At 31.2% G+C, this 26,992-nt stretch overlaps 1 protein-coding gene across 2 annotated transcripts in view; it reads left to right on the top strand.

The window, feature by feature from the left end:
• LOC106685093 (ABC transporter G family member 23) overlaps positions 1–26,992 on the top strand; it is a 207,867-nt gene that overhangs the window by 7,264 nt on the left and 173,611 nt on the right. For both annotated transcript variants that reach the window (XM_014427586.3, XM_024364304.2), the window contains one exon: positions 17,725–17,767. The gene's annotated coding sequence lies outside the window, so the exon portion shown is untranslated. Of the gene's footprint in view, positions 1–17,724; positions 17,768–26,992 lie in introns of those variants that run through there.

Here is a 26,992-nt window from a genome sequence, read left to right as displayed (position 1 = left end):
AAATGTATGAATTTTGAATTTTATTCATATGAAATTTTCTTTTCTTCATACATTTTTTCACGCTTTTTCTCGAAGAATTATGCCATACACGAAAAGTTATAATCAAGTAATTTTATTTAAAAAAGTTAAAGCCGTTTTGGCACTACAGTCAAGCGAAAAACACGTTTTTAGTTTATTTATCAACGATTTGGTACACAGGCCTCGAGAGTCAAAAGTTTCCCCCCACGCCCCTCAAAAAAGATCTGTCCATTTCTCTAAAACTTAAAAAATTGACACGATTGAAGTTGTAGTGACACTGCTACCTGCTGGTCTAGACTGTAACTATAACAGCCGCCAAAACCACTGTGGCCCGGCATGGCGTAACCTAACAGCTAACTGTTCATTGTAAATACCTTAATTGTAACATGTAACAATTACATATGACATTATATATATATATATATATATATATAAGATTCCAATAGAATCTGCTGATCCACTTAAAGCTAACGTCTTACACGTAGTACCTCTGGATGTCGTTTAATAGCCTAGAGTCAAGGTTAGAGCAAAATTAGAGGATCTTATTGTGAAAACTCCTTTCACGAGAAACATTTCTTTTGGAGGCAGAGGACAACAATTTACACAGTGTATAAATACATTCTAGTGCTATATTTTTGGAAATGTATATTGTCTATTATTTCTCTATCTTATCTGGATCTCTCCTTCTTCTACCTTTTATCCTGTCGTAGGACCCGACGACTAGCTACCCTCCAGGATTACATACCCCTTCATATTTACGGGAAGAGTATACGGTTGAACGAAGATGCCTTCCTGCATTACCCGGTAGCTAGCTACTCTCTGAGCCTGCATTTCCCCTTCGTAGCTACAGGAATAGTACCCTGTAGGACGAGGTTACCATCCTAAGAGATCTTATGGCTGTCTCCCCGTTAGTCTCACCCTCTCTATTCACTTCCTAATCAACTACCTTACCTATTTTGAACACGCATTGTCGAGGCGTTCTGGTCAAAAGTACGTGATATAATCAGTTAGAGTCTGTCACATCTTACAAAACCACCTTCACAACTTTATCTATAAGGAAAATATTTATTTTCTTTACTGAAGTGATTATGTTAAAGTTTCTTTATATTATGCTATTGAAATAAATGGTCTCGTCTAATACTCAGTAAAAGAAAATGAATTGTCTAATAATAATTAAATGAATGAAAAGTCTAATAACTATGAAATGAAAGTTGCAGTTTGAAAATCCGAAAAAAATAACGTTTTTGTTTTGAAGTTGATGTAATAATATTGTTCGTGATCCAGCATAATTAGCTTTTAGCATAAGATCTTTTAATTCAAAACGTAACAATTAAACTTCAATTGACACCGGCATTAAAATATCAATTAAAAAAAAATATACTATTCATATTATAACACAAACATTTTAAAAGGGCTGTGGCAATAAAAAAATTTAAGATATAACAGTCATTCTATTAAATTTAAAAAAAATCCTTCAGAAAAATGTTCTCTTCTTCATTTAATTTAGAAGGTTGATATTTTATTTTCCAAAGTTATGCAAATAGATACTGTTAATATTAAATACTGTTTTACTAACATAATGTAGAGAGGACCCCGAATTTCCTACAGGCATTGCGCCTACATATCTACACTAATTAGAATATTCACATAAGTGATCAGAAACATTAATTGATACTTAATACTAATATTATCTATTTATTCTGGGATTGGTCACTTTATAATAATATTACAGGCGTCAAAATTAGGCTTTAGAGCCTTAGAGTAAAATATAAAATAAAAATGAAACTATAAAACGTCATAAAACTGAAAATAATGAATTTGAAAAGAAATGATAAACAAAAATAATGACTAGAATATTATTAAAATAAAATAAAACCATATGTCATATCATAAAACATAAGGATAATAAATAAAAAATATGATGCAATTAAACTAAAAATAATAAATGATTTGGTACAATATCTGCTAATATACATATTTACAAGTATAAACGAAAATCTGAAACATCAAATACAGAAAATATATAAACGAACGGTATATTTTTTTATTATCAAAAAGGTAATAATAATAAAAAATCCTCCAACTATTCATAATCTTAAGGAATAATTCAATAAATGAAATAAAAGGAAAACGAAAGGAGTAGTGTTAATTATATGAGTATATACAATACATGTTTATAGACCTTTCGTAAATATTAAAACATCAAATAATATTCATGTTAAATAGCATCTCTCTTTCCATCTATTCACATCTTATTCGAAACTTTTAATTGTTTTCTTTCGGAATTGGGGGGGGAGGGGCAGAAGGTGGTTGAAGAAACGGGATTTGTAGGTTGGAAGGATATTAGAACTAAAAATGAAGGAGGGAATAGAATTTCATAGGGAAAAGGAACGGATGAAGAAAGAACTACCAAAGGCTGCGGTTCGATGGGCAGTTATATATAAGTCTGAAGCAAGAAAATATTTACGACGGAAGGAGGGGTAAAGCTACTTCAACTCTTCATAAAATCGGGTGACAGAGGCGCCCCTGGGGACCCCAAAGATGAATCGTACAAAGCAATTAATTAACCGTTTTTTAATTTTGCTTCGAGATCCCCAGAGATACACCAATAAACCACACAAAAATAGTAAAAGTGAGGGAATATTAAGGAAGTAACCAGGAGCCTACTGGAGGAGTAGCTGTCGAAGATAATTAAGATGGAGAAGGTGCGACGGGAAAGATCGGTGGCATATTTCTTTCAGTAGAGTTTACATTGTTAGAAAGTTTTTAAAAGAGTTTGTTAGATTGAGCCTAGCACTATGTTGCTATAATTCAGATAATTTCTTGAGGTTTTTTTTTTTGCAGTGGCTTTATTTTGTGTGAGCTGGGAAGGTCGGTGAACCGCAAGAGAAAGGTCTGCCCCAATGCAGTTTGTAATCGCTATGGGAATCGTCCTCAGTTATGGAGGTTGCATTCAATCGTTAATGGCTGCCTTTTATGTTTGCGTTAGATTTCTTCTACATTTTATTTTATCCAGATTGAGATTTCTGCGTAGCTTGTCTTTGGAATAGATGGAATATGAATGGTATTAAAGAATATACTCATTCTCTGTGAAGAAACTGTGACAGAGAATATCTTTTTTATTTATGCGTTTTTCGTTATTCTGCATTACCTTCTACGACTTTCTAAGTTAAATATTAGTATTTCTAAAATAGTTGGCTTTCCAAAGATATATATAATACATGGATATTTCCAGTATTTTTGGAAATGAAGTGTTTTCAAACTAGAAAAATATGTTTTCTCCTATCTCCCTAACTCAATCATAAATTCCTTTCATAGTTTATATCTATCTTTCTAACTGTCGCGATAGTAATGAAAGTTGGATTTTGCATCGCGACAGTTGCATACAATAACAAATTTTCCTGCCGTAGAAAAAACGGATTATCTCGATACACCAGTTCTACTAATAGGGGTTTCATAATCTTTAGTTTAACATGTTAAAGCGTGTAAAAATGGAAAAACTCATGCTAAATGGAGAAATATTTCCTTCTTTTTCCATGTTAAAACGATATAACATACAATATGGTTGACAGTCTGTTACTAGGTCTGTTAAATGGAGAATGTCGTCACGCAGCAGACCCAGCTGAGCTCATCGCCATTTTGTTTGTTATCGTGTTAGGTTTCTTGCTCATAGTTTGTGTTTTGAATGTTTTAATATTATTTTGGATGTTTTTATTACAAAAAAAACAATGCATGACAATAATAATAACGTAATGAAACTTGTCAATTGGCTCATTTTGATTCTCTTCCTCACAAGTAGAAGATCAACAAAACACTCAGTAGCCAAACATTCACACAACTTCCACTTTTAACTCAATTTAGGCATGTTGTAATAAATTACTTTAATCAAAACTTAGAAGTAAACAATAACATGAAGGTTTAGAAGAAAAGGTCATAAAACAAGTTGCTCAGAAAATCCACTAGGAGCTCTTTTGCATTTAACGTGACTTTAAATATATGGTTATTGGACTTATAATATTTATGGTTGCTCACAATCCTGTACTTATAATATTTAACAAGGTAAAACATTTTAGATTTAACACATCATGTAAAAGGTTTTACATTTAATACCCCTAATGTTCTCCAGATGTATACGAGCCTAAACATTGGTTTGGTGTAGAAATAATGCAGATATCCACCTTTAATAAGTATTGAAATCAACTATGTTAACAAAACCAGTCCTTGTAGTTAGTTGTGCATATATCATACTAAATCGAGAGGGAATAATCGGTAGTTTTGGTGTATACATAAATCTTTGACCGTGAGTGAATATGAAGATGGCCAGGGCTGCGGTTAAGAGGAAACAGAAGTTTCTGGAAGAACTACTGAGAATAGAACGAAGAATCAATGGCTCCAAAAAGACACACGAAGGATACAGGCTAAGACCCAACAAAGAAATCTACAAAGACACGAAGGACATAGAAACAGAAATAAGGATCAGGAGATTGAAATTCCACGGACACATGGTAAGAATGAACCCGGAAAGACTAAACCAGGAAATATTCCAAAAAAATCCGAGGATACAAAAGCTCAGGAGGATACATTAGGCAGATGAAGGAAGAAACGGAAAGACTTGGAATAATGGACCAGAACTGTCTGGATGGAGAAATATATAGGAAAAGACTGAAGAAAATCAAGGTTCTCAAGGAGAAATTCGAAAAAGGGGGTCGCGTGGACGGAAGAAAGAAAACAAAGGCACGCAGAGATAATGAGGAAAAAATGGAAGGAAAGGAAAAACAAGAGAATAGCCAAAAGAAATAATATTCGCGTGGTCTCTAAGGCCTTTCTGTGAGAAAAAATATATACATATATATAAAAAAAAAAAAAGAAATTAAACTTAAAGTAAAATAACATCTTAATTCCTATTTAAAATATTTACATTCAGTCTGGGGAACACTAAACCGAGGTTATGGAGGAAAGTGCAGGACTCCAGAGATCCTGGCGCTTCTCTCTCAGCTGTGTCACTCGTATTAAAAGCCAGTGGAGTATGTTTGAGGGTAAATGATGATAAAGGATAATTAACTAGAAAAGGTACGCCAAATATTGTTAGATTATATCTTTATTTTAAACATTTTTTGTAATTGGAATAAGAATTACATCTCTTCGAAATCCTCTATTTCATTCTTTTTAATCATCTAACGCCTTCTTTATATTGGATTTCGGTATTGAGGTTTACCTGAGTTGTATCTGTGTACCTTTGTCTGCTGTAGGTAACCTTTGAGAACAAAGCAGTAGTCATCACTGTTACTCTACACGCCAAATCATTGAAATGCCAAATCGCACTTCCCGGATGCCAAAAGAGGAGCTCAGACCTTGTCAGAGTCCTAAAGTTCCGAACTGAAATAAACATTCCTTTACATAGAATTACTGATTTTCCTTAACAGCAATTTAATTAAGCACTATCTAATTTAAAGTAAAAATTATTTGAAGAATAATTAGTGAAATGAAAAAGGGTCATTATACTCTGAATGTCGTTGTTAGGAATAATATACGATAGATAAATTCAAGATATTAAAATATCATATGAAAAACCAAAGGGGAAAGAAATTTAAAATATAGATATCCGATTCTGACAGGGAATTCCGAGATCCTTGGGATATTCCCCGATTACACTATGACTTGGTTATTTTTTCTTTAATTGTTGTATTCTTGGCAGGAACAAAATTTATATTCGTTTTTCCACTTCGAAAGACTCCAGTTTTTTTTTTTATTTTCGATATTAAGTCATCAGGTCTTTTTTTTTTCGATAGGTCTCATTTTTGTTTCTTGCAAATAACAAAACTATTAATAACTTCTACACAAAACTTGATAACGTCTGTAGGGTGCTATATAAACGTTATTTTTCTTTGTATAATTGGTGATATATGTGTAGCAGAATAGATCGCTTACAATACATTTAAGTGAATATTCTTTTTTTTTTTTTTTTTATGTAGTTTAAAATATCGAAAAACAACAATGAATTTTATTGACACACCCTGTCTTTCTTCCGACTTAAAATAAATGCATTAGTGATACAATTTTCTTTAGGGATTACTATACCGAACTGTAGACCAGAAACAGGTAGTTAAGTTAACCGGGTTTACTAAACTCTTGGACAAATCTAAGTAATGGATATCTTAGTTTTAAGGAAGATTGGTAATAAGATTCCTTAAAAAATATTTTGACTAATAAATGAAAATTTAACTCTTTGCTATCTATGGTGTATGAATTGATGAGACATTGGTACACTCCAATTAAATAACAGTTAGCAAATAGAAGGAGCTGGATTTTGAATGAAAATCGAATGAGTAAGAATTGAATTATTCATGAGGACTATGAGATAGAAGGCAATGACTACTGATTAAGTTGCCTTCTCTTTTGAATGCACTCAGCGTCGAGCTGTATTTTTATGAGCTGGTCCCAGGGACAGCCGCAGCGAGCTATCTCAGTCTAGTTCCTGATTTAAAGACATCTTGCCACGTGTATACAAATAGTACTAGAGCCGGGAAGAAAAAAAGGTAGTTATCTCACCCCAATTTTTGATTAATTTAATGAAAACTATGTATAATTACTAATCAAAACTGATGAGTCTGTCAAGTACTAGGTAGAGGGAATAACAAATGGCGGCTTTTTCAAAACCTTAAAAAAACATGAATTTTTTATTCGAAGCTCTATATCCTAAAAACTACCAACAAGACTAGAAAATCTAAAAGACGATTATTTAAAGAAGAGTAAATTTTCTGAAATATTAGTCCTAATAGAGCTATTTACGTCCAATACTTACCCAGATATAGCTTTTTAAAAAACAACATTTTATAAAAATGTACTAAAATATCATTAGTTAATTTATTTTGAGAAATCTATATCTCAGAAACTACGTGGCGTACAGATGTCTATTAGCAATCAAATTAAAGCTAGTTTAATGTACTGTAAAGTAGTTAATGACCTTTACCTTCGTAAGAATAGTAGTTTTCATGGTATTTAATGAAATAAATGGATTTATAGTTGTTTGGACAATAAGTTTGATTTATGAAAATCTTCATTTCAAAAACCATTGGACGTACAAATGTCTATTAGCACTAAAATTAAAGCTAGTTAAATTTACTATAAAATAGTTATTAGTGTTTATCTTTGTAGGAGTAGTAGTTTTTATGATATTTGACGAAATAAACTCACAAAATGTTAATTTCTAGTTATAAAATGTTGGATTTTGGAAAAAATATATCTCTAGACTCATAAGACGCACATATGTCTGCCAACACTCAAAATAAAGGAAATTTAACTTACTATAAAGTAGTTTATGACACTTTCTTTGTATAGGGGTAGTAGTTTTTATGATATTCACAAATTTGGCTAATGAAAATTTGTCCGAATAACTATAACTCAGTTTATTTTAGCAAATTTCATGAAAACAACTACTCCTACAAAAATAAACGTCATAAATTTCTTACTTCTAAAACTAACTTTAATTTGAGTGTTAATAGACATCTGTACGTCAATTGGTTTTGAGAAATAGATTTCTCAAAATAAATTCACTAACCACTGATATTTCAGTATGTTCCATACAACATTTTTATGAAATGTTGCTTTTAAAAAGCTATATTTCGAGAACTATTGAACGTAAATAACTCTATTAGGGCTTACATACAAACAATCACTAATTGACTTCGTGGTTTTATGATTTTCAAGGTTGAGTTCTTAAAAAGAAATTTGTCGATTGTGAAAATATCACATTGTTATGTTCTACTTTAAGTTTACACGTATAATACAGATATTATACAATGTTGGTGTAAGACTAATCGCATAACTAGAGCTGTGACATCTTTGCACTAAAGGCCTACCGGGCTCCACGATTCACAGCGCTCCCTAACTCTTATTATCAATGATTTTAACCTAATAAAAATGAACTGAGAAGTATGATAACGTCAAAAAAAAATTATGCGGACTATCACTGAGGTCGATAGAAAATAATGTATTTTAAAAATAGACTTTGAAGCAGTGAATCTTTGAATCAGAAAATAATTTGAAGGATTCCATCTATAATTTGGAGGCCCCCCATGTCTTGAATTCCATATCCTCATTAGGTTGAAGACGGTCCTGACTGGTAAAAATTTGTTGTAAAACTGTTCCCAAATATGATATTGTAGAATATTCATATCCAGAATTTCTGTAACATTCTCAATTGGAGCGTAAACTTTTCTCAAATAACGAAGTCTTTCTTTTTCTGTTAAAATCTGTGTCAAATGCGAAAATACTCTCATTCCTCGTTATAGGTGAGCTTTCAAAGTCAATTTGTTGTGTAATTAGTGAATGTTGTACTTCACGCTCACAAGACGAGGTATAGAGTTGTCCTTAATAACTCCTACCAATCCAATATCGAAAATCTAGCCAATAACAAACTCGTACAAATGTTAACTCTTTGATCTCCCTATTTCAATTATCAATGGAATAAAATATTTAAAAAACTCATAGATTTATTTGGTGATTATTTTTATTATTAATATTACCTAAATAATTTTGATCTGTTTGATACCTTAATAATACCTTTTTTTAAAATTTATTTCGACCACTCGGGCCATTTACACTGGAATTACAAAGTAGATTACAATTGACATGTTCACAAAGTTACAATTTCAAAGTGAGAAAGTTACAAAATTACAATTACAATTTACATTTTATAAAGTTACAATTAGAGTTAGACTATGTGTGATCATAGATATTAATTATTTTTAAAAAGTGAAAAAGTTTTGATATTTTTTTGGGGTCTTCTGTAAATCTGAAAAGAATTGGATCCTTTAGTAAGAATGTGAGATCGTTTTAGCAGTAGCGACACATCGGTGCATTTTCTTTTTTCATGAGATGACAGTGAGTGAGTCGAGTATGGCCTATCCGAAGACGGGTTAATACATCTTCTTCTTGTAGCAGATTCAGGTTTCTGGTTGGACGTTTCACTGACTGTTGGAACATTCTTAACTTGTCTCTCGTGATGAACCATTCGTCTTGCCACTCTTGCCATCAAATTTCTTTGATCCAACAAATAACATCTTTCCATGTTGATGATGTTACGACGTGACCTGTCTTTGCAAAAATTATATTTAATTAGGCTCTAACTGCTCAAGATTTTAGAATTTAAATTTCAAGGTGAGAAGAGAAGTTAATATGATATGATAGACGGTCAAGCTGTGAAAATAATTTTAAAAAATATAATACGATTTTACAGAAACATTTATTTAATATTTGAACTTTCTTAGTAACTCCTTTCTTGGGGCATGGATTCATTGCTACGATTATATTGAAATGGGAAACTATTACAACATGGGGACCTTAAGTAAATCTAATCTATGGTTAAAGTATTCTGTGGTATGTTCGTTATCCTGCAAGATGGAATGGAGATCATCTGGTATATCATTTTAAGATTTGAGGGAGTTATAAGCTCGGCATTCTGTCAGAATATGTTTAACTGTAAGTCCTGTTCCGCAAGTTTGGCATAACGGTGGAGGATCGCGGGCCATAAGGTAACCGTGGGTCAGGCGCGTATGACCTATTCAAAGGCGCGTCAAAATCACCTCCTCTTAGCGCTCATTTCTAGTGGATGACATTCAATAGATAGACGTCCCTTAATTTGTTATTTTAAACATTAAACATTTTCCCACATTTTTCTCCATTCCAATTTAATCCTCTGCTTAATGAGGGCAATGGAATCATATACAGGCATTTCGCGATATGGAATTCTTTCAGCAATCGCCACCTTTGCTGCACTATTGGTCAGTTCGTTATCCGCTATTCCGCAGTGTCCAGGAACGCAGGCGAAAAACACTGAAATACCGTTCCTATTGGCGGACTGTTATGAGTAATATATGTTTTGATTTAGCGGGTTAGTTGAAAAAATATTTCTTAAGCTAAGTAGGACATAGAGTCTGTGCAGATGACCAGTTTTTGCTTTGTAAAGTGAAAACATTTAAACTTTTGTTGATTGCAACCATTTCAGCTGTATAGCTACTACATATCTGCGATAAAGAGGATAGGTACTGGTGATCATTGCTCACAATCGAGGCCCTAACACCTAAGTAATTTTTGGAGTCGTCAGTGTAAATGAAGTCGGTGTGGTTTATCTTTAAATTTTGACTTGTGAAGCTACCATTCTGCCCGTTGGTTTTTCATACTATTGTATGAACATACGATTATTATTTTTTTAACGTACTGTTTTTTCATATCAGCACCTAAGTTATGTATTGAAAGTTTGTATAACTCTTTCAAAATATGTCTTTTTGAATTTCCTAATCTAATTTACTCGTATATATGATTATGATTATATGATTATATTTATCGATATTTTTTCTTCGATGTTGTCAAAACATCGAAATGCAGGCTCCACTCTGATTTAATATACCTCTGAGATTAATTTATTGAATACTGAAATTAAATGTTTTTCTTAAGGATTAGTTGTTGATAATTATAAATTTCAGCTTCGTATAATTACTGTATTTCTTGATAGATTTAGTAGTTGGACAGTTATTGAGTGAAATATCGGTGTCATCCCATTGACCCAAACCAATTGACCTGTTTCGATTGATGGCGTGTCTCGTTAGGACTGTGTCAGCAGCAGCTAACAAATAAAGGTACATAAATAAAAAATGTTTTTATTGATCGTTAACATGCTCTAATGTAGAATTACAAACTTCAGGATTTTTTCACTGGTCCTAAACTTTGTCCAACAATGTTTTCATTGAGCGATAACGCTTATAAGTGTCCATAAGACCCCTAAAAAGGTATATCAGCGCTTCTGTGTATAAAATGAAAATAAATATGAACAACTCTGAAGTGTATAACTGATCTATACTAAGTTAAAAAAAAAATTATGGCAGACTTGGGATTGGTCGACAGAAGTGAAACTTAAATTTTTATTATTAATGATATTTATTTTTTAAAAATAGTATACAATTTTTTTTTACCTTGTTTTTATTCAACTACAAGAAACGTTCAAACATTTGTTTAATTATTTTCTCCTTTATTCCACATTCTGATATCCTAATATTTGGACTATATTTGGACAAGCGATTAACCTGGAATCCTCACATCAGACTGAAAAGACAGGAAACTGCACGTCGATTTCGACTATTACAGCACTTACTAGAAACGATCGTAACTTCCAACACATTACTGAGACTGATCTACATGACTGTAATAAGGCCAATCTGGACATATGGAGTTGAGCTTTGGGGCTCCACTAAACCTTCGAATTCCTCTCGTATTCACTCCTTACAATCCAAAATCCTTCGTAAAATCCTCAATGCTCCTTTCTTTGTCATAAATAAAATCATACATAAAGACCTTAATGTTCCCTATGTAACCGATCTAGCCCGAACCAGATATCACTCCTTCCATTATAAACTCTCTAAATAAAAATAACCACTCAAACCCCCTAGTTTCTAACCTTGCATCCTCTTCCATTCCAGACAATCCTCCAAGGCGACTGAAAAGAAGATGGCCACGAGACCAGCTAATGTAAAATGTCATTATAGTGCTACCAATGGGTAGTTTCTCAACACGCCTGTAACACTCCAATTTAACTTAGATCAGATTTACTAAATGTACAGTTGTAAATAGCAATAAATAAATATTAAAAAAAAAAAATATTTTCTCTAGCGATGTGGTTTTTGGCGCTATCTTTTCCTATTTTTGCATCTCCACATGGTTTTTCAAGATACAATTTTGAATTATAGTACATTACAAAGTGGTTCAAATGCTGAACATTTGGCATACCCCTCACAGTATGTAACTAATATTTTTAATTTTCGATATATTTTAATCTAATGGCAAAATACATCAAGCATTTCTCTCACCACTTCCGTTTAATCAAGAGTGTCACGAAATCAATTCATTCCTCTTTTTTTTTATATTTATTTTTGAGCTTTAGAACGTCGGTAAGTTTAATTTCAAAAACTCAAAGACTTCAAGAGCTCGCTGTGCTATTAACACTAGGGACCAGGATTAGAATCCGGCTGTGCTGTGGCTGATAATTATTTATTATATTACTGTAGCTGTCAACCCTGTGGATACGAGAGCCTTTGGGATCCACCCAGCCTCGATACAGTGGGTGCCCTTCATTGGGGAAAATCTGATGGCCGAGCATGTTCTTGAACAAATCACTCCCTTGTATAACTTTTGTTGAAGAAACAGTACTTCCTTTCAAAGTACTGAAGCCCCCTGATCCTTCATGAATAGAGGCGACACAAATTTTAATTATTTTTTTTCGTAATGGTCCTTTTTAAACATTTTCCTTTTTACCCCAGTCGCATTATAAAAATTATCTGTTTATGAATACTACTCTTGGAAGTATTTAATTTTTTTTCCGACTTTTTTTTTAATAGGCTTTTACATTTACAATGATATATTATGAACGAAATTTATTTTTAAAATACCGTGAAAATTATTTAAACTATTAGATTAATTATTTGTTAAATGATTGTTTGAGAGTGGTTTATTTTATTATTAATATACACCATTTTTGATTCATTTTACTCTCAACCTTTATTCTTTAAAAAACTCTCCAACGTTTCGGCCCTCAGGCCATTTTCAAGGAGACAACCTATACAAAGTTTTTGTTTTTATAATAATTACATTATTTCATTACTGATTTCTTTGGCCATATCTTAAATATTGATGTCGTTGTTTTTAATCTCATTTGCTGGCTAATTGCCCTTGTCACAATCTTTGAAATAAATTAAATATTAAAATAACATCATAACAACTTCAAAAATTTTTTGTTTTTAAATTGATTACTTACTTACATAACTTTTTTTATATCTTAAATTTAAATATCCTTTTATACAAACAATCTCCTCTTTTTCATTTATATCCTCTTTTTTATCACTTATAACAGAACCTACCTTCAACAGGTTAGGACTCTGTTATCACCTTATCATATAAAAAATAACTTTTTTATCATTAATTTATATTTAATATAATTTAATTAACATTCAATTTTAATTAGTTTTCTTATAACTTAAAATTTTTTAAATTCCATAATTAATATATTGTTGTTATATGTGTATTTTTTAATCATACATATACCCTCCTACTCTTTTTTTACCCCAGTCGCATTATAAAAATTATCTGTTTATGAATACAACTCTTGGAAGTATTTAATTTTTTTTCCACCTTTTTTTACTAGGCTTTTACATTTACAATGTTATATTATGAACAAAATTTATTTTAAAAATACCATGAAAATTATTTAAACTATAATATTTTGGGCTATATTTATTAATTTTTTTTTCCAGTCAATCATATTGGGTGATATTTAATTATTAAAAATGAAACCCCCCTCCTAAAAAAAACAAACAATAAAAACAAAAACAAGCAACCACAATATAATTATAAATAAATAAATTAAAATTAAATAATTATTTTCGAGTTATGTATTTCTTTACAGTGTAAAATTTTATAAGAAATCCAAAAGACTATCTTAAAGTACGATTCTCTTTATCTATTAAAATTAAGAATAACTGGTAATTTTCCGCCCTTATGAAAACTTAAGAAAGGACAAAGATGAAAACACAAAACGGACAGGCTGTTCGGTAAAGAGGAAGAGTTGTTATATGCGCGTGTGCCTTGTTGTGTAATTGATGGAAGCATACAAAGTTACATAACCTCGCGAAAGGTATAAGAATGAAGAAGAATTGTCCGAAAGTACTTCACTTTCTCAGAGTCGCTGGATATGAAATTCCATGTATTATAAGTTTTTATAGAAACTATACACATGGTAGGAATTTAATATGGTATACTATTTTTTTTTTTCAAAACTAGTTAAATGATTTATCCATAAATATAGTAATCCAAAAGCGTTCAATAAGTGTACTCGTTTGTTCTGAGGAAAGTTCCTAAAGATGAGAGTATTCTTTAAGAACGGAAGAGAAGACAGGTTCCTTGCGCAACCTATTGGAATGTTTTATCACGGGGTACGGTCAGCCACGGCAGTTGTTAGAGTCACAGTCCGTATACATCTCCATATAATAAAAGCAGGCTGTACGTGGTTAGAACATTCACTCTCGGAGTATATTCATTATATCTAAAAAATGAATGGACCTTTAAATCTGAAACTAATTTACCCCAGCGAGAACGCTCGCATTAGATATGTTTTTTTTGTTTTTTTTTTTTTTTTTTTTTTTTTTTTTTTTTAAATTTGATCTTACTATAAGCAATACCATGTTCATTCACTTAAAAGATAATAATCATAAAAGTCTATTAAACGCACACAATTGGTTAATATGCATACTTTGTAATGATTATCTTTAAGTAATCATCAGGACAAATCCTGATGGAAAAAAGTTATAAAGAATATTTAGTTTTGTGTTTTCCTTTCGGTATATGATTGTGCCGATTCTGTTTTGTTATTTATGTTTTTGTATATTTATCTGTGTTTTTATTTCTTCTCTCCTGCTATTATAAATTCCTTCCTATGGGAGAGGCTTTTCTCAATACTGATATCAATAAAGCTTTTATTATTATTATATGCTATTAGAAAACCAAAGATCTTGGAAAAAATTATATAAAACATAGAAAGTCGTCGCAGATAATAGGGAAGAACCCATAACTTATGTTGTTACATGACTTTAAACTGGCAAGCGGTTTATCTATCTCACCAGTCTGACGGATGTTTTCATGTCACCATAGTTATTAAATTGTTGGTTTTTTAATTGTACTTAACATGGGCCTTTCAGTTATAGTACAAGAGCCGGGAAGAAAAAAAGGCAGTTATCTCACCCCAGTTTTTTATTGCTTTAATGAAAACTATGTATAATTATTAATCAAAACTGATGAGTCTGCCAAGTATAGGTAGGGGAAATAAAAAACGGCGGCTGTTTCAAACCCTTTAAAATTTTTTTTGTTTTGTTGTTATCTCTTTTGTTCTATAGCCCTGATGAAGACCTGAAACTCAGGACGAAACGTCGGCATAAAATAAATAAATTTGGCTTTGTTTATTTATGTTGTTCTTTGCTGACCGCACCCCCCGAGAAACTTCTCCAATCATTAATCTACGGTCAATTATCTACACCTCAATAAAAAATTTTAATTTTTCATTCGGAGCTCTGTATCTTAAAAACTACCGACAACACTAAAAATCTAAAATTTTCTGAAATATGAGCCATAATAGGGCTATTTACGCCCAATAGTTCTCGAGATATAGACTTTTAAAAAGCAACATTTCATAAAAATGTACTGAAATATCAGTAGTTAGTGAATCTATTTTGAGAAATCTATATCTCAATAACCATTCGACCTACAGATGTCTATTAGCACTTAAATTAAAGACAGTTTAATTTACTATAAAGTAGTTTATGACCTTTACCTTCGTAGAAATAGTAGTTTTCATGATATTTGCTAAAATAAATTGATTTATTGTTGTTCGGACAATAAGTTTGATTTTTGAAAAACTTTATTTTTGAAACCATAGGACGTGCCGATGTATACCAGCACTCAAATTAAAGCTAGTTAATTGTGCTATAACTTAGTTTTTATGATATTTGACAAAATAAACTAACAAAATGTTAATTTATAGTTCTTCGTATAAAATGTTGGATTTTTTGAAAACATATATCTCTAGAGCCATAAGACGCACATATGGCTGCCAACACTCAAAATAAAGGATATTTAACTTACTATAAAGTAGTTTATGACACTTATCTTCGTAGGGGTATTCGTTTTTGTGATATTCACATATGAATATAAATTTGGCTAATGAAAATTTGTCCAAACAACTATAAATCAATTTATTTTAGCAGATATCATGAAAACTACTGTTTCTACGAAGTTAAACGTTATAAACTACTTTATAGCTCATACAAGCTTTAATTTTAGTGAATTGTTGTTATATGTATTTATATATTTCCTTTTTTTTTTACATATTTTCGCAAAAGAAAAATGTTTGAATTTTGCAATGGAAAACAATGTTTGAACGTACTTTTCTGAAAACTGTTGTTGTAAGTCATTCTGCCATTCGGTCGTTTGGAAAATAGTTGTTGGAAGTATTGCTGCATTGGATAATATAGAAATATCTGTTCTGAAATTGGTGGATTAATCTAGGATTAATTACATAAGTGTGATAATGCACGCGCTGCACCAGATTTTGTAGAGTAAGTGAAATAGCCAGTCTCAAGTTCTTTCTTTTAGTCTGTGTTATTAATACCGAACGATTCCTAAGCTCGGAACTCACGTGAGGATAAGACAACGAATCGCTACGTTATCACCTTGAACTTCACCTCAATCTATCCTAGTAACACACTTCGTATTGTGGTTACCTGGTGGTCTGGCCCAACAGGTGTTGGTACTGAGGTCACAGCTAGCCCACTAAATTGAAAAACACCAACTCACAATCCACACGTAACATCTAAATCCATCATATAAACTATGTAAACCCAGACGAAACAATAAAAGTTACGTTTGCAATGAAATATTTTGTTGGAAAATAAGGATATTGTCATATTGTCTAATTTTCCCAAATGTACTTTCTTTTTTTTTAAATTTATTAAATACTTTTATTTAGTGATAGATATTACAATTTACCACACAGTTGTGGGCAATAGGTAATAGTGATGAAAGATCTCATACATACTAAAATAAAATAAAATAAATAAATGAATGAAAAAAAAAAACTCGTAGGATGTAAAAATTAATTAATTATTATCTTTTTCAATTGTAAGGTAATGTTTATAGAGTCTTAAGACGTTTGTTTAAAAAAAAAAAATTAATTTTCCATCTAACAAGTTTTTGTAACAAGCGTTTCAATTTTCATAATTGTCTGCATCTATTGGATTACGTATATTTCTCTCCTCATTTATTGACATTACTGCAATTTAGGCATAAGATTCAATTCTATATAATAGGGGTAATCACGATATTTTGTTCAATTCTTTTACGTGTGTTAAATGGAGAAACATTTTCTTTTTTTAGCATATTAAATCCATTTAACATTTAAAATGGTTGAGTCTATTAATAGGTATGCTAAATGGAAAATAACGTCAGGAGACAGAACAGCTGTGCTTAAACTATTTCATTTGTTGTGACAGGTAAGTTTCTCTTAGTTCGTGTTATTTAGTTTTTGTTTTGGACATTTTTAAACTCTAATAAAGTAATGGATAACAATAATAAAATAATGGGGAAAAACTTGGAGAGGAAAATAGGAACAAGTGAGGTGGAGGAAAGATGTTGTGATGAAGCTGTAGGAGACTTAACTATTTATTTACTATTACGAAACAAGTTGCCCTGAAAATCCTCCAGGGCTCCTTTCCATTTGACAAACATTTAACACGGGCTTTAAATACTATACTGCTCACAATCCTATACTTACAGCATTTAGCATGTTAAAACTTTTCACTTTTAACACATCATGAACACCCCTATTATAAATAATTTATTTTTCAAAGGTGTAAGTATTATTTTTAAAAATTCTGTTATTTTTTAGAATTACCTAAAAAATGTACAATAATGACTTTAGTTACAAGCTTATTGAGCCATATCATTTTATTTTTAATTTAATAAGCTATAATATTTATTACTTAAGTAAAATTATAATTTTACTGAGTATTTCGACTCTATATTTATTTATTAAATTATTAAACTACATTTAATATTTAAAATCACATCGAGAACTTGAAAAATATGTAATGATTATTTTTTTTTTTTCAGTAGCGGCATCATCTACAATAAGGAAATAATCAACTTAAACCAGGTACGTTTTTGTTTATTATTATTATTATTATGGCACTACACTGCCTACAAGAACCACAGCCAACCAGTCTACACGGTCCCTTGCTTTCTCCTTCCATCTATCAACATTTAAAAGCTTCAAATCCTCCTCCACATCGTCCAGCCGTCTGATCCGGGGACGTCCTCTTATCCGTTTTTCATCTGGTTTGCCTTAACCATCTTTTTGGGTGTCCTTTCATCAAGCATCCTCTCAAGGTGTCCTAACCAACTTATTCTTGCTCTTTTGACTAAACTCACGATGCTGGGTTCCCTAATCAGATCCATTCCTCATTCCTTCTTCTTCTCCAAATTCCATTCTCCGAGACTCCTCCTCATATCCTTCTCTAAATCTTTCTCCCCCAGGAATTGAGCAACTTTTCCGTTTTTTTTGTCACGGCCCATGTTTCTCCCCCATAGAGAACATCATTCTGTTAGCTCTAAATTTCAATATTTTATGCAGTCGGAAATAACATATATTTTCTGCTGCAAACCTGGCCTGTATTTTGCTCTCTACTTTGTTGTCATCTGTAACCAGGCTTTCCAAGTAATCAAACAGAACTGAAATTATTCCTTATCATCCTATGTTCATTTTCCTTAAGGCCTAATTCAAATGCTGCTCCTTCGAATTCTGGGAATGTTCCTTTTAATGGAACGTTTTTGTTTAAGTAATACAAATTTATTCATGGAAATATTTCATAAATTATTGATTTGATTTTTTTTAATATGCTTTTGACGGTAAAACAACATTGCTGGTCTCATCCTCCAGGCAATGTAGAAATGGTTGTAGACACTGCTGGTTGACCCATGACCATCTCATAACAAGGGAAGATCTACCTCAGTGTCAACGGTGTAAAGTTATGATAACCGTTAACATCTTTGTAAAGTGTCCGCGATACAGAGGGATCATGGAAAGTTGCATTGTTCCTAGACAACTCGCCTAGGCCTGCGACAATGCGGATTAACATAAACATAGATTTCATTAAAGTCATCAAATTATTTACTCCAATTTGAATCTACTTTGTATTATTCTTATTTTTTAACAATAATAATTAATAATGAATAAAATAGTTTTTAGTTATTAGAGCAATGCTAACCATTTTCAGATTTTGCACTCAAATTAACTCAAACCAGTTATGGTACAAACAAAAAATTAATTAACAGACATTCGGAATTTATTATTGAAGCAAAAAACATTTTCGCATCAAAGCAAATATATAATTGTTCTGAAAACTATATTTGACTGAAGCTAACGGATTATGAGGACACGTTTTTTAAGAATCTATTATAATTTTTAGGGCTTCTTACTCTAAATTTGAACGTAATAATTCAATTTGTATTCAATAAGATTGTTAACGATATTTAATAAGACATGATCAATTGATTGTGGAGACTCTGTTCGTGTCAGTATTTTGTTTCCATGTCTCTCCCAAAGAATTACTTTCAACTGACCTTGTCAATATTAATAAGCAACGTGTACATTATTAAACTATGTTAGAAATAAATATTTTATTGTCATGAATAATAGCTTTTTATTGTTTGTGATGAGATCGTCTTGGAAAAAATTGATTTGATCTGCATGGTCAGGGATATAAGTTACAACACAGTTATATAAAAAATAAAACAAAATTAAAAAGTTACTTTTTATTGATAATAGTATGGCCAGGATTTAAAATCAGCTAAAGAAATATAGTTGGTAAACATACTGCGACATATAGAACTTCAAGGATATTTAGATTTACTCTTGTTATTAACTGCGTCTCAATTTGCATCCGGTCTTGTAAATTAAATTATAATATAACTACTACAAATTTTACAACCATAAAAATTGAACAAAATATGTATTGATGAAGATTGGTTGTATATGAAAACTTCATACATAGCTTAAAATAAAATTCTTATTTGTTTATAATGTATTGGTTAGGAGGAATTAAGGGTCGATTTGCTTAACTGAGATACCATTTGTTACTTTCACTTACCTATATATGGAATATATAGAAAGGCGAACTATTTTGATTACATATGATTAACATCACATCTGCATTGCTTACTACATATTATTTTGGCTTATATAACTTCTATATATTTTATTTTTTTATAGTAATGGGTTATTTTATCATTTAAATGAAATAAACTGTATCTAATTTAAGTCTCAAAACACCGATTATTTCTTTAGAAGTCCGACGTTTCGGCCAATGCGGACATCAAGGGCAATCTTAAACACAAATTTACACTCAAACTTTTTGCAGCCTAATCTGCCTAAGTCACCAATTTGAGTCATAATTACCCTATTTCGTCAATTCTTCACATTAATATAATTACAATGAATTTAACACTATTTTGCTTTGTTATATTGTTGAGATAAATACTTTGCTATTACAGCAATATTAGTCACCTTTAAAATCAACGATATAATCTTGCTAAAGCTGATTTAAATTCTGACCATTTTAATGAATAAACAGTAACTTTTCGATGTTTTTTATTTAATCGTGTTGTAATTTGTATTACGACCACGCAGATCAAATCAATTCATCTCAAAAAAATATTTTAAAACTATTGATGTGAGTGTAAATTTGTATTTAAGATTTTCCTTGAGGACGGCCGAATTGGTTGAAATGTTGGACTTTTGAAGAAATAAAGAATGTTTTGAGACTCAATTGGATACTATTTATTTAATTTAAACAGTCTCAGAAAAGTGAAAAGGTTATATATAAAGAACTCGTGGTAGGACTCTTACCCGAGTCACAACATCCAATAGCTATTCCATCCTGCCTCCCAAAAATGCTACTTATTGGCCTACATCCCTTAAAAAACGTCCCGATATCCTTGATATATTTGTTACTTCCCAAATACCCTCCTCATATCATAGCCCGGTTCTATTCCACATGCATTCTAATCCTATTCATTGACCCTCACTACAAAAAATTTATATACACTATGACAATCAGACCAATTTGGACATATGGAATTGAGCTCTGAGGCTCTAAAAAACCATCAAATTCCTCCCCCATCCAATCCTTACAATCTGAAATCCTACGTAAAATCCTTATTACGCTGCAAATAGACTCATCCACAAAGACAAATAGACTCATCTGCATTCGTTGCAGATTTGGCCCAAAACAGATATGCGTCTTTTCATTCCAAACTCCTTACCCATCCTAACCCATTAGTTCTTAATCTCTCGTCCTTAACTCATTCACTCACTCTTGGACGCTACAGTCCTTGTAGGACCTGAGCCTCTGCCACCATTCTTCCCCACGCCTCGCGGTCTCCAGCGAGACTCCTCCAATTTTCAATTCCCATCCCTCCCAAATCATCCAGCCACCGACGCCTGGGTCTGCCCCTTTTTCCTCCTGGTGAACCATTTAGTATCTTTTTAGGTAGCCTGCAGGGCTCCATCCTTTCCACATGTCCCAACCATCTTAGCCTGCTCTTCTTAATATCACAGAGGATATCAGGCTCTCCATACAATTCTTTTAATTCGTCATTGCTTCTGATTCTTCACCTGTGCTTCTCTTTAACGGCTCCAAAGATCTTTCTCAGGACTCTTCTCTCCCAAACCAGTAGGTTGGTTAGAGCCCATGTCTCACTGCCATACATTACCACAGGCTTAATTATTGTTTTGTACTACAAAAGCTTTGCTTTCCTGGAAAGACTTTTGTATCGGAGAGCTTTTTGCAGGGTATAGAAATATCTGGTCCATGCTACCATTCTTCCCTTAATTTCTACTTCTAAATTATTGTTCTCCGTCACAACTCCTCCCAGGTACTTGAAAGTACTGCAGCTGTGAAACAGGTTTTCCCCCACATCCACAATATCTCTTCTCTCTCCGATCTGTCTAGAGGTTCTCATCCTTAACAATCCCTGATAATCCTCCGTGGCGTCTGAACAGAAGATGGCCACGGGACCTTCTAATTTAAATTGATGCTTGAAGTATCACCAATGGGTGGTTCCTTCCCAAGATTTTCAAGTGTAAATTAAACATTTCACATATTTACTTATTGTATTTATTATTTTGTACAGTTGTAAATTACATTAAATAAATTATATATATGTATATAAGTATTATTTTATATTTCATATACCATAAATTTCTAATTATTCCAATTTTTAAAGCATGTATTTATAAATTACATGCCTTATTTATATGTTTATATCATAGTATATTCTGTATACTTTTCACTCTATCCATATTCTTTACTCTCCTATTTATTTATTACTACATCAATATTTATTTTTCGCTTTCAACTTTTATTTTTGTATGCCGACCCAAAAATAAAAGTAGGAACTACGCATTAAAAGAAACATTACAATAGCTGTGTTTTTACTTTTAATCACCGATGTATGGAATAGATAGGGTGAGTATTGCGATCGTGCAAAATTTCGAATTCGAGTTTTCGCAGAAATTTACCTTTTTGAGGTACTGTAAGTCCAAATTACCAAGTTTCGCTGAACAGCCTAACTCAAAAAATAGAAGTTGTACAAGAATGGAATTACATGTTTAAGGTGGATATACGTTTTGGATGTTAAAGTAACGTTTTTGATTAAATCGACTTACCGGAAGTTCCACTTTATAAAATCGATTTTTCATACCTTTTTATTTTTTCTAATGTGGCTGAAACGATTTTAATGAAATTCCTCACATCAATGTATGATAAAATAATCTTTACTCAAAGCTATGTGTTATCCTCATTGAAATAAAGCTTAAATGATAAATCTAAAAAAAAAAAGATCCTACAAAGCACCTTTAAGTGTGTTTATTTCATATAATCAGCCATCTCCCATCGTCAGTAGTAATAAAAAAGCATAAATATGAACTATAAAATCTATCTATTTAGTTATCTAATTAACTCTAAGAGAAAACGGTTTTCACACAACCGCCTAAGGCAGGCTAGGAAATCGGAAATACTCATAGCCATGGGAGCCCACTCTCTTCCGATTCCATTCTTGTATTCTAGGCAGCAAAGTTAATGATCTTTTTCACACCCCAAGAAACCCTTAAATAAGAATTATCATAACAACAGAGAAATAAAAGAATGTCGATCAAAATTTAAAAGTACCTTTAAAAAGGTAAGAAAAGGAAAACAAGTGGAACAAAGGGATCTGTGGGACAAAAAAAAAATTAAGAGTTAATTCATAGAAAATAAAAATAAAAGTTATATATACATTGAACATAACAAGGTATATAGACAGCCTCATTTCGTCAGGCTACATTAACATAATATTTTCAAGCAATTATGAAGATGAACTAAAAACTCTAATCGGTCCCGACGAAAGCTAAATAAATGAGGATCTAGTTAAACCAGAATTAGTCTTTCTTTGTTTCAAGATATCATGAAATGACCCACAAAAGTATATACCCGGTAAAAAAAAAAAAATAGACATTGTTAATAAATTGCATTTAATTTTTAGCATACTTTCACGTTTCATTAATTTTATGGCGTAGCCTAGGAGTAGGACGTACTGATGTCTGCCAGCACTCAAATTAAAGCTAGTTAAATTTACTACAAAATAGTTAATTATGTTTATCTTTGTAGGAGTAGTAGTTTTTATGATATTTGACAAAATAAACTCACAAAAAGTTAATTTCTAAATGTTCGATTTTTTAAAAAATATGTCTCTAGATCCAAAAGACGCACATATGTCTGCCAACACTCAAAATAAAGCAAATTTAACTTTCTATAAAGTAGTTTATGACACTTATCTTCGTATGAGTCGTAGTTTTTATGATATTCACATATGAATATAAATTTGGCATATGAAGATTTGTCGGAACAACTATAAATCAATTTATTTTAGCAAATTTCATGTAAACTATTACTCTTACGAAGATAAACATTATACACTACATTATAGCTCATTGCACTAGCTTTAATTTTAGTGCTAATAGACATCTATACGTCAAATGGTTTTTGAGATATGAATTTTTCAAAATAAATTCACGAACTCCGATCTTTTAGTACATACCGTACAACATTTTTATGAAATGTTGCTTTGAAAGCTATATCTCGAAAACTATTTAACGTAAATAACTCTATTAGGACTCATATTTTAGCAAATTTACTCTTCTTTAAATGACGTTCTCTAAGGTTTTCTTGTGTTGTTCCTACTTTTTAAGATATAGAGCTCCGAATGAAAATTTTTTTTTTTATCGCTTTGAAACAGCCACCATTTTTTATTCCCTCTACCTATATACTTAGCAGGCTCATCAATTCTGACTATTAATTATACATAGTTTTCATTAAAGTAATAAAAAATTGGGGTAAGATAACTGCCTTTTTTCTCCTCTTGGGCTCTTGTACTAATATATAATACATGAAATGTATGGAATATTAATTTTATTTTAATAAAGGTTATGAAAAAAATTGCGCCTCATTTTTTTTTTAAAATACTTGTAAAGAGTTTTTTTCGAATATTTGTATTACTTGTAGATTTTTTTTTTGTGATTATTCGTTCCCTACTGACTAGGAAACTGAATGTTAGGTGAACGTGTGGTGGTTTTGCCGTTTTCAATATTTGTTAAGAGTTTTTTCGCGTTTATACTAATAAATGTTTCCTACTGCATAGGAAACTACATGTTATCACACAAAATGTAGATTTGTCCAATGCGTGTTGTTGAATAGATGGGAATTGCGTACCACAGAATATTTCATGATAATTGCTGAGGCTTGTTTCGAATATTATTTTTATTCTAATACAGTTTTTTTTTTTTTTTTTTTTTTTTTTTTTTTTTTTTTTTTTTGTTATTTCTTATTGATTGAGAAACAACGTGAGGTCACTTGGAAGTGTAGTAGTTTTTGGTGATGGCTTTGATCGAATAAGTAAAAATTGTGCACTACGATTTTATTTTTTCGATATTTTTTAGAATGTTTTTCGTGTTTGTACTGATAAATCTTTGATTCGTGGTCTTAAGGGCTTAAGTCACTTTTTGAGCATTTGGAGATTATCTCGTATTAAATCAGAGCTACCGGTTGGTAATAAGGTCTTTAAGCTTCAGATAGACTTTCTACTATATTTTTTTATAAAAATAACAATTACAAAATTATCAATAATTAGATTTTTCATAATGTTTTGAACTTTGTTTTGGGTTTCCCGAAAAATTTATATTTTCGACATTGACCGCGCATCAAAGAAATATTTTCTACTTTTTAGGAAAGTGCATGTTATCTCATAAATATTTGATAGATCTGTTCGATGGGTACTGTTAAATAAATAAGAATTGGTCACCACAGAATGTTTCGTAGTAGTTTTTAAGATGTAAATATTTTTTTATACAGATTTTTTAAAAATATTTATTTCCTTGTGATTAGGAAACTGCGTACTATTACTTGAAAATGTTTTTGAATTAGGCGATGGGGTATGTAAAAATTGTCTACCTCGTTTTTTTTTTTTTTTTTTTTAAATATTCATTTATTGCTATTTACAACTGTACATTATTATACATTTAGTAAATCTGATCTAAGTTAAATTGGAGTGTTACAGGCTTGTAGAGAAACTACCCATTGGTAGGACTAGTGACATTTTACATTAGCTGGTCTCGTAGCCATCTTCTTTTCAGGCGCCTCGGAGGATTGTCAGGAATGGAAGAGGATACAAGTCGTTTTTTAAATATTTGTTTCCTACTTTTATGCTATACCATGACCTTAAAATCCCTTTTGTCCTTGATCTCATTCCAATCAAATTCTCAAAATTTAAGCCTTTCTAATAATCCTAATCCTTTGTTTCAATCCTTATCCAGTTCCACCCATCCTTACAATCCACCTCGAAGGTTGAAACGGCAGTGGCCAAGAGACCTTTGTAGATTGTAAATATTTTCTGCTTATATCGTATAGAGATTTTACTTATTTACTTTTTTTTTATTTTAATTTTTGTTATCTGTGTGTTCAATTAGAACTATTAGTCATTGCCCAAGTTTGTGGCAGATTGTAATACTTATCAATAAACACAGTAATTATCAATTTTCCTATTTTGCATTTTTCTTTCCAATTCTCTCAAGAAGCAATGAGGATAACTTGGTTTATAGTAGAAAATATTTATTATTTTTTTTATAAATGTCACTTCTTCCCTCATTGAAATAATTAGGTGAGACCAGCCATTTTCGTGAAAGTTTAGGGTTATGTCACAATACCTCTTCTCAATAAAGAAAATAGGCTAGTAAAATCATGGATTGGGGTAAAGCTTAAGCAATCAGAAGTCCTCCCAAATATGTTTGGGTACATCATTCGTAATGAATATAGTAATTGACATAGAAACTTAAAATGTTATAAAAACGGCAGTTAATAAAACGTTTTCAGTGTTGTCGTAGGTTCCCACAAACTCGACGTGCTCACAAACACGTTTTGTGATGAAATCGCTGAACATACTACCGACTTTCTATTTCTCATAATTGTTGTCGATTTTAATGGAAAGATTCAGTTTAATTACTACTCTTAATATTTTTAAGTTGAAAATATAATTTTGTTTTTGTCATTTATTCAGGTAAGAAGACAGTTAGTTAAGCTTCCAATTCGTTTCAATCAATTTTATACATATTTATTGTGTATAGAAGTATAATAGTATTAATTAATTATGTATCAGTGGAAAAGAAATACCTACATGAGCCGTTTATTTTAAAAGTGACGTAAGTCCATTTAGGTTCGTGGCATTGAAGAGGTTGCATTAGATTAAATTAAAAAAAAAAAAAAGGTATGAGAAAAAACAGTTCAGATATTTTGAGTGTCGTTTTAACATGACAAAAGAAGGAAATATTTCTATATTTAACTTAAGTTTTTCCATGTTAAGCTTTAACATGTGAAACTAAAGATCATGAATACCCCTATAAAGTAAATATGCAAAAGTTATATGATAGTGAATGGATGTATATCAAGCTGTCCTCATTAAATAAATTATTAAGCATTTAATACTGACAAAGTATTTATATAAATAAACTCATAGATATGAAATAGTAACTTTGAATAACTCATAAAGTAATATTTTGATAGATTGCTTGCAATATTTTGCTATAAATTGATAAAATACAAGATAATCCAAAAAATGAGGATAAGATTTCGAAACGCTGAAAATTAAATTTAAAATAAAGAAAGAAAGTTACTAAAAAAAGAGATATTATTACTATCAATAATTATATATATATATATATAAGTTACGGTATGAGTCAGCTGTTATTTCGATGTCAGCTGACTGAGGAGATCAGCTGATCGAGGGTATATAA

This window comes from Halyomorpha halys, unplaced genomic scaffold, assembly GCF_000696795.3.
Source record: "Halyomorpha halys isolate HHAL.00 unplaced genomic scaffold, Hhal_1.1 Scaffold657.1, whole genome shotgun sequence".
Taxonomy (NCBI): domain Eukaryota; kingdom Metazoa; phylum Arthropoda; class Insecta; order Hemiptera; family Pentatomidae; genus Halyomorpha; species Halyomorpha halys.
This window is presented reverse-complemented; position numbering and strand designations above follow the sequence as displayed.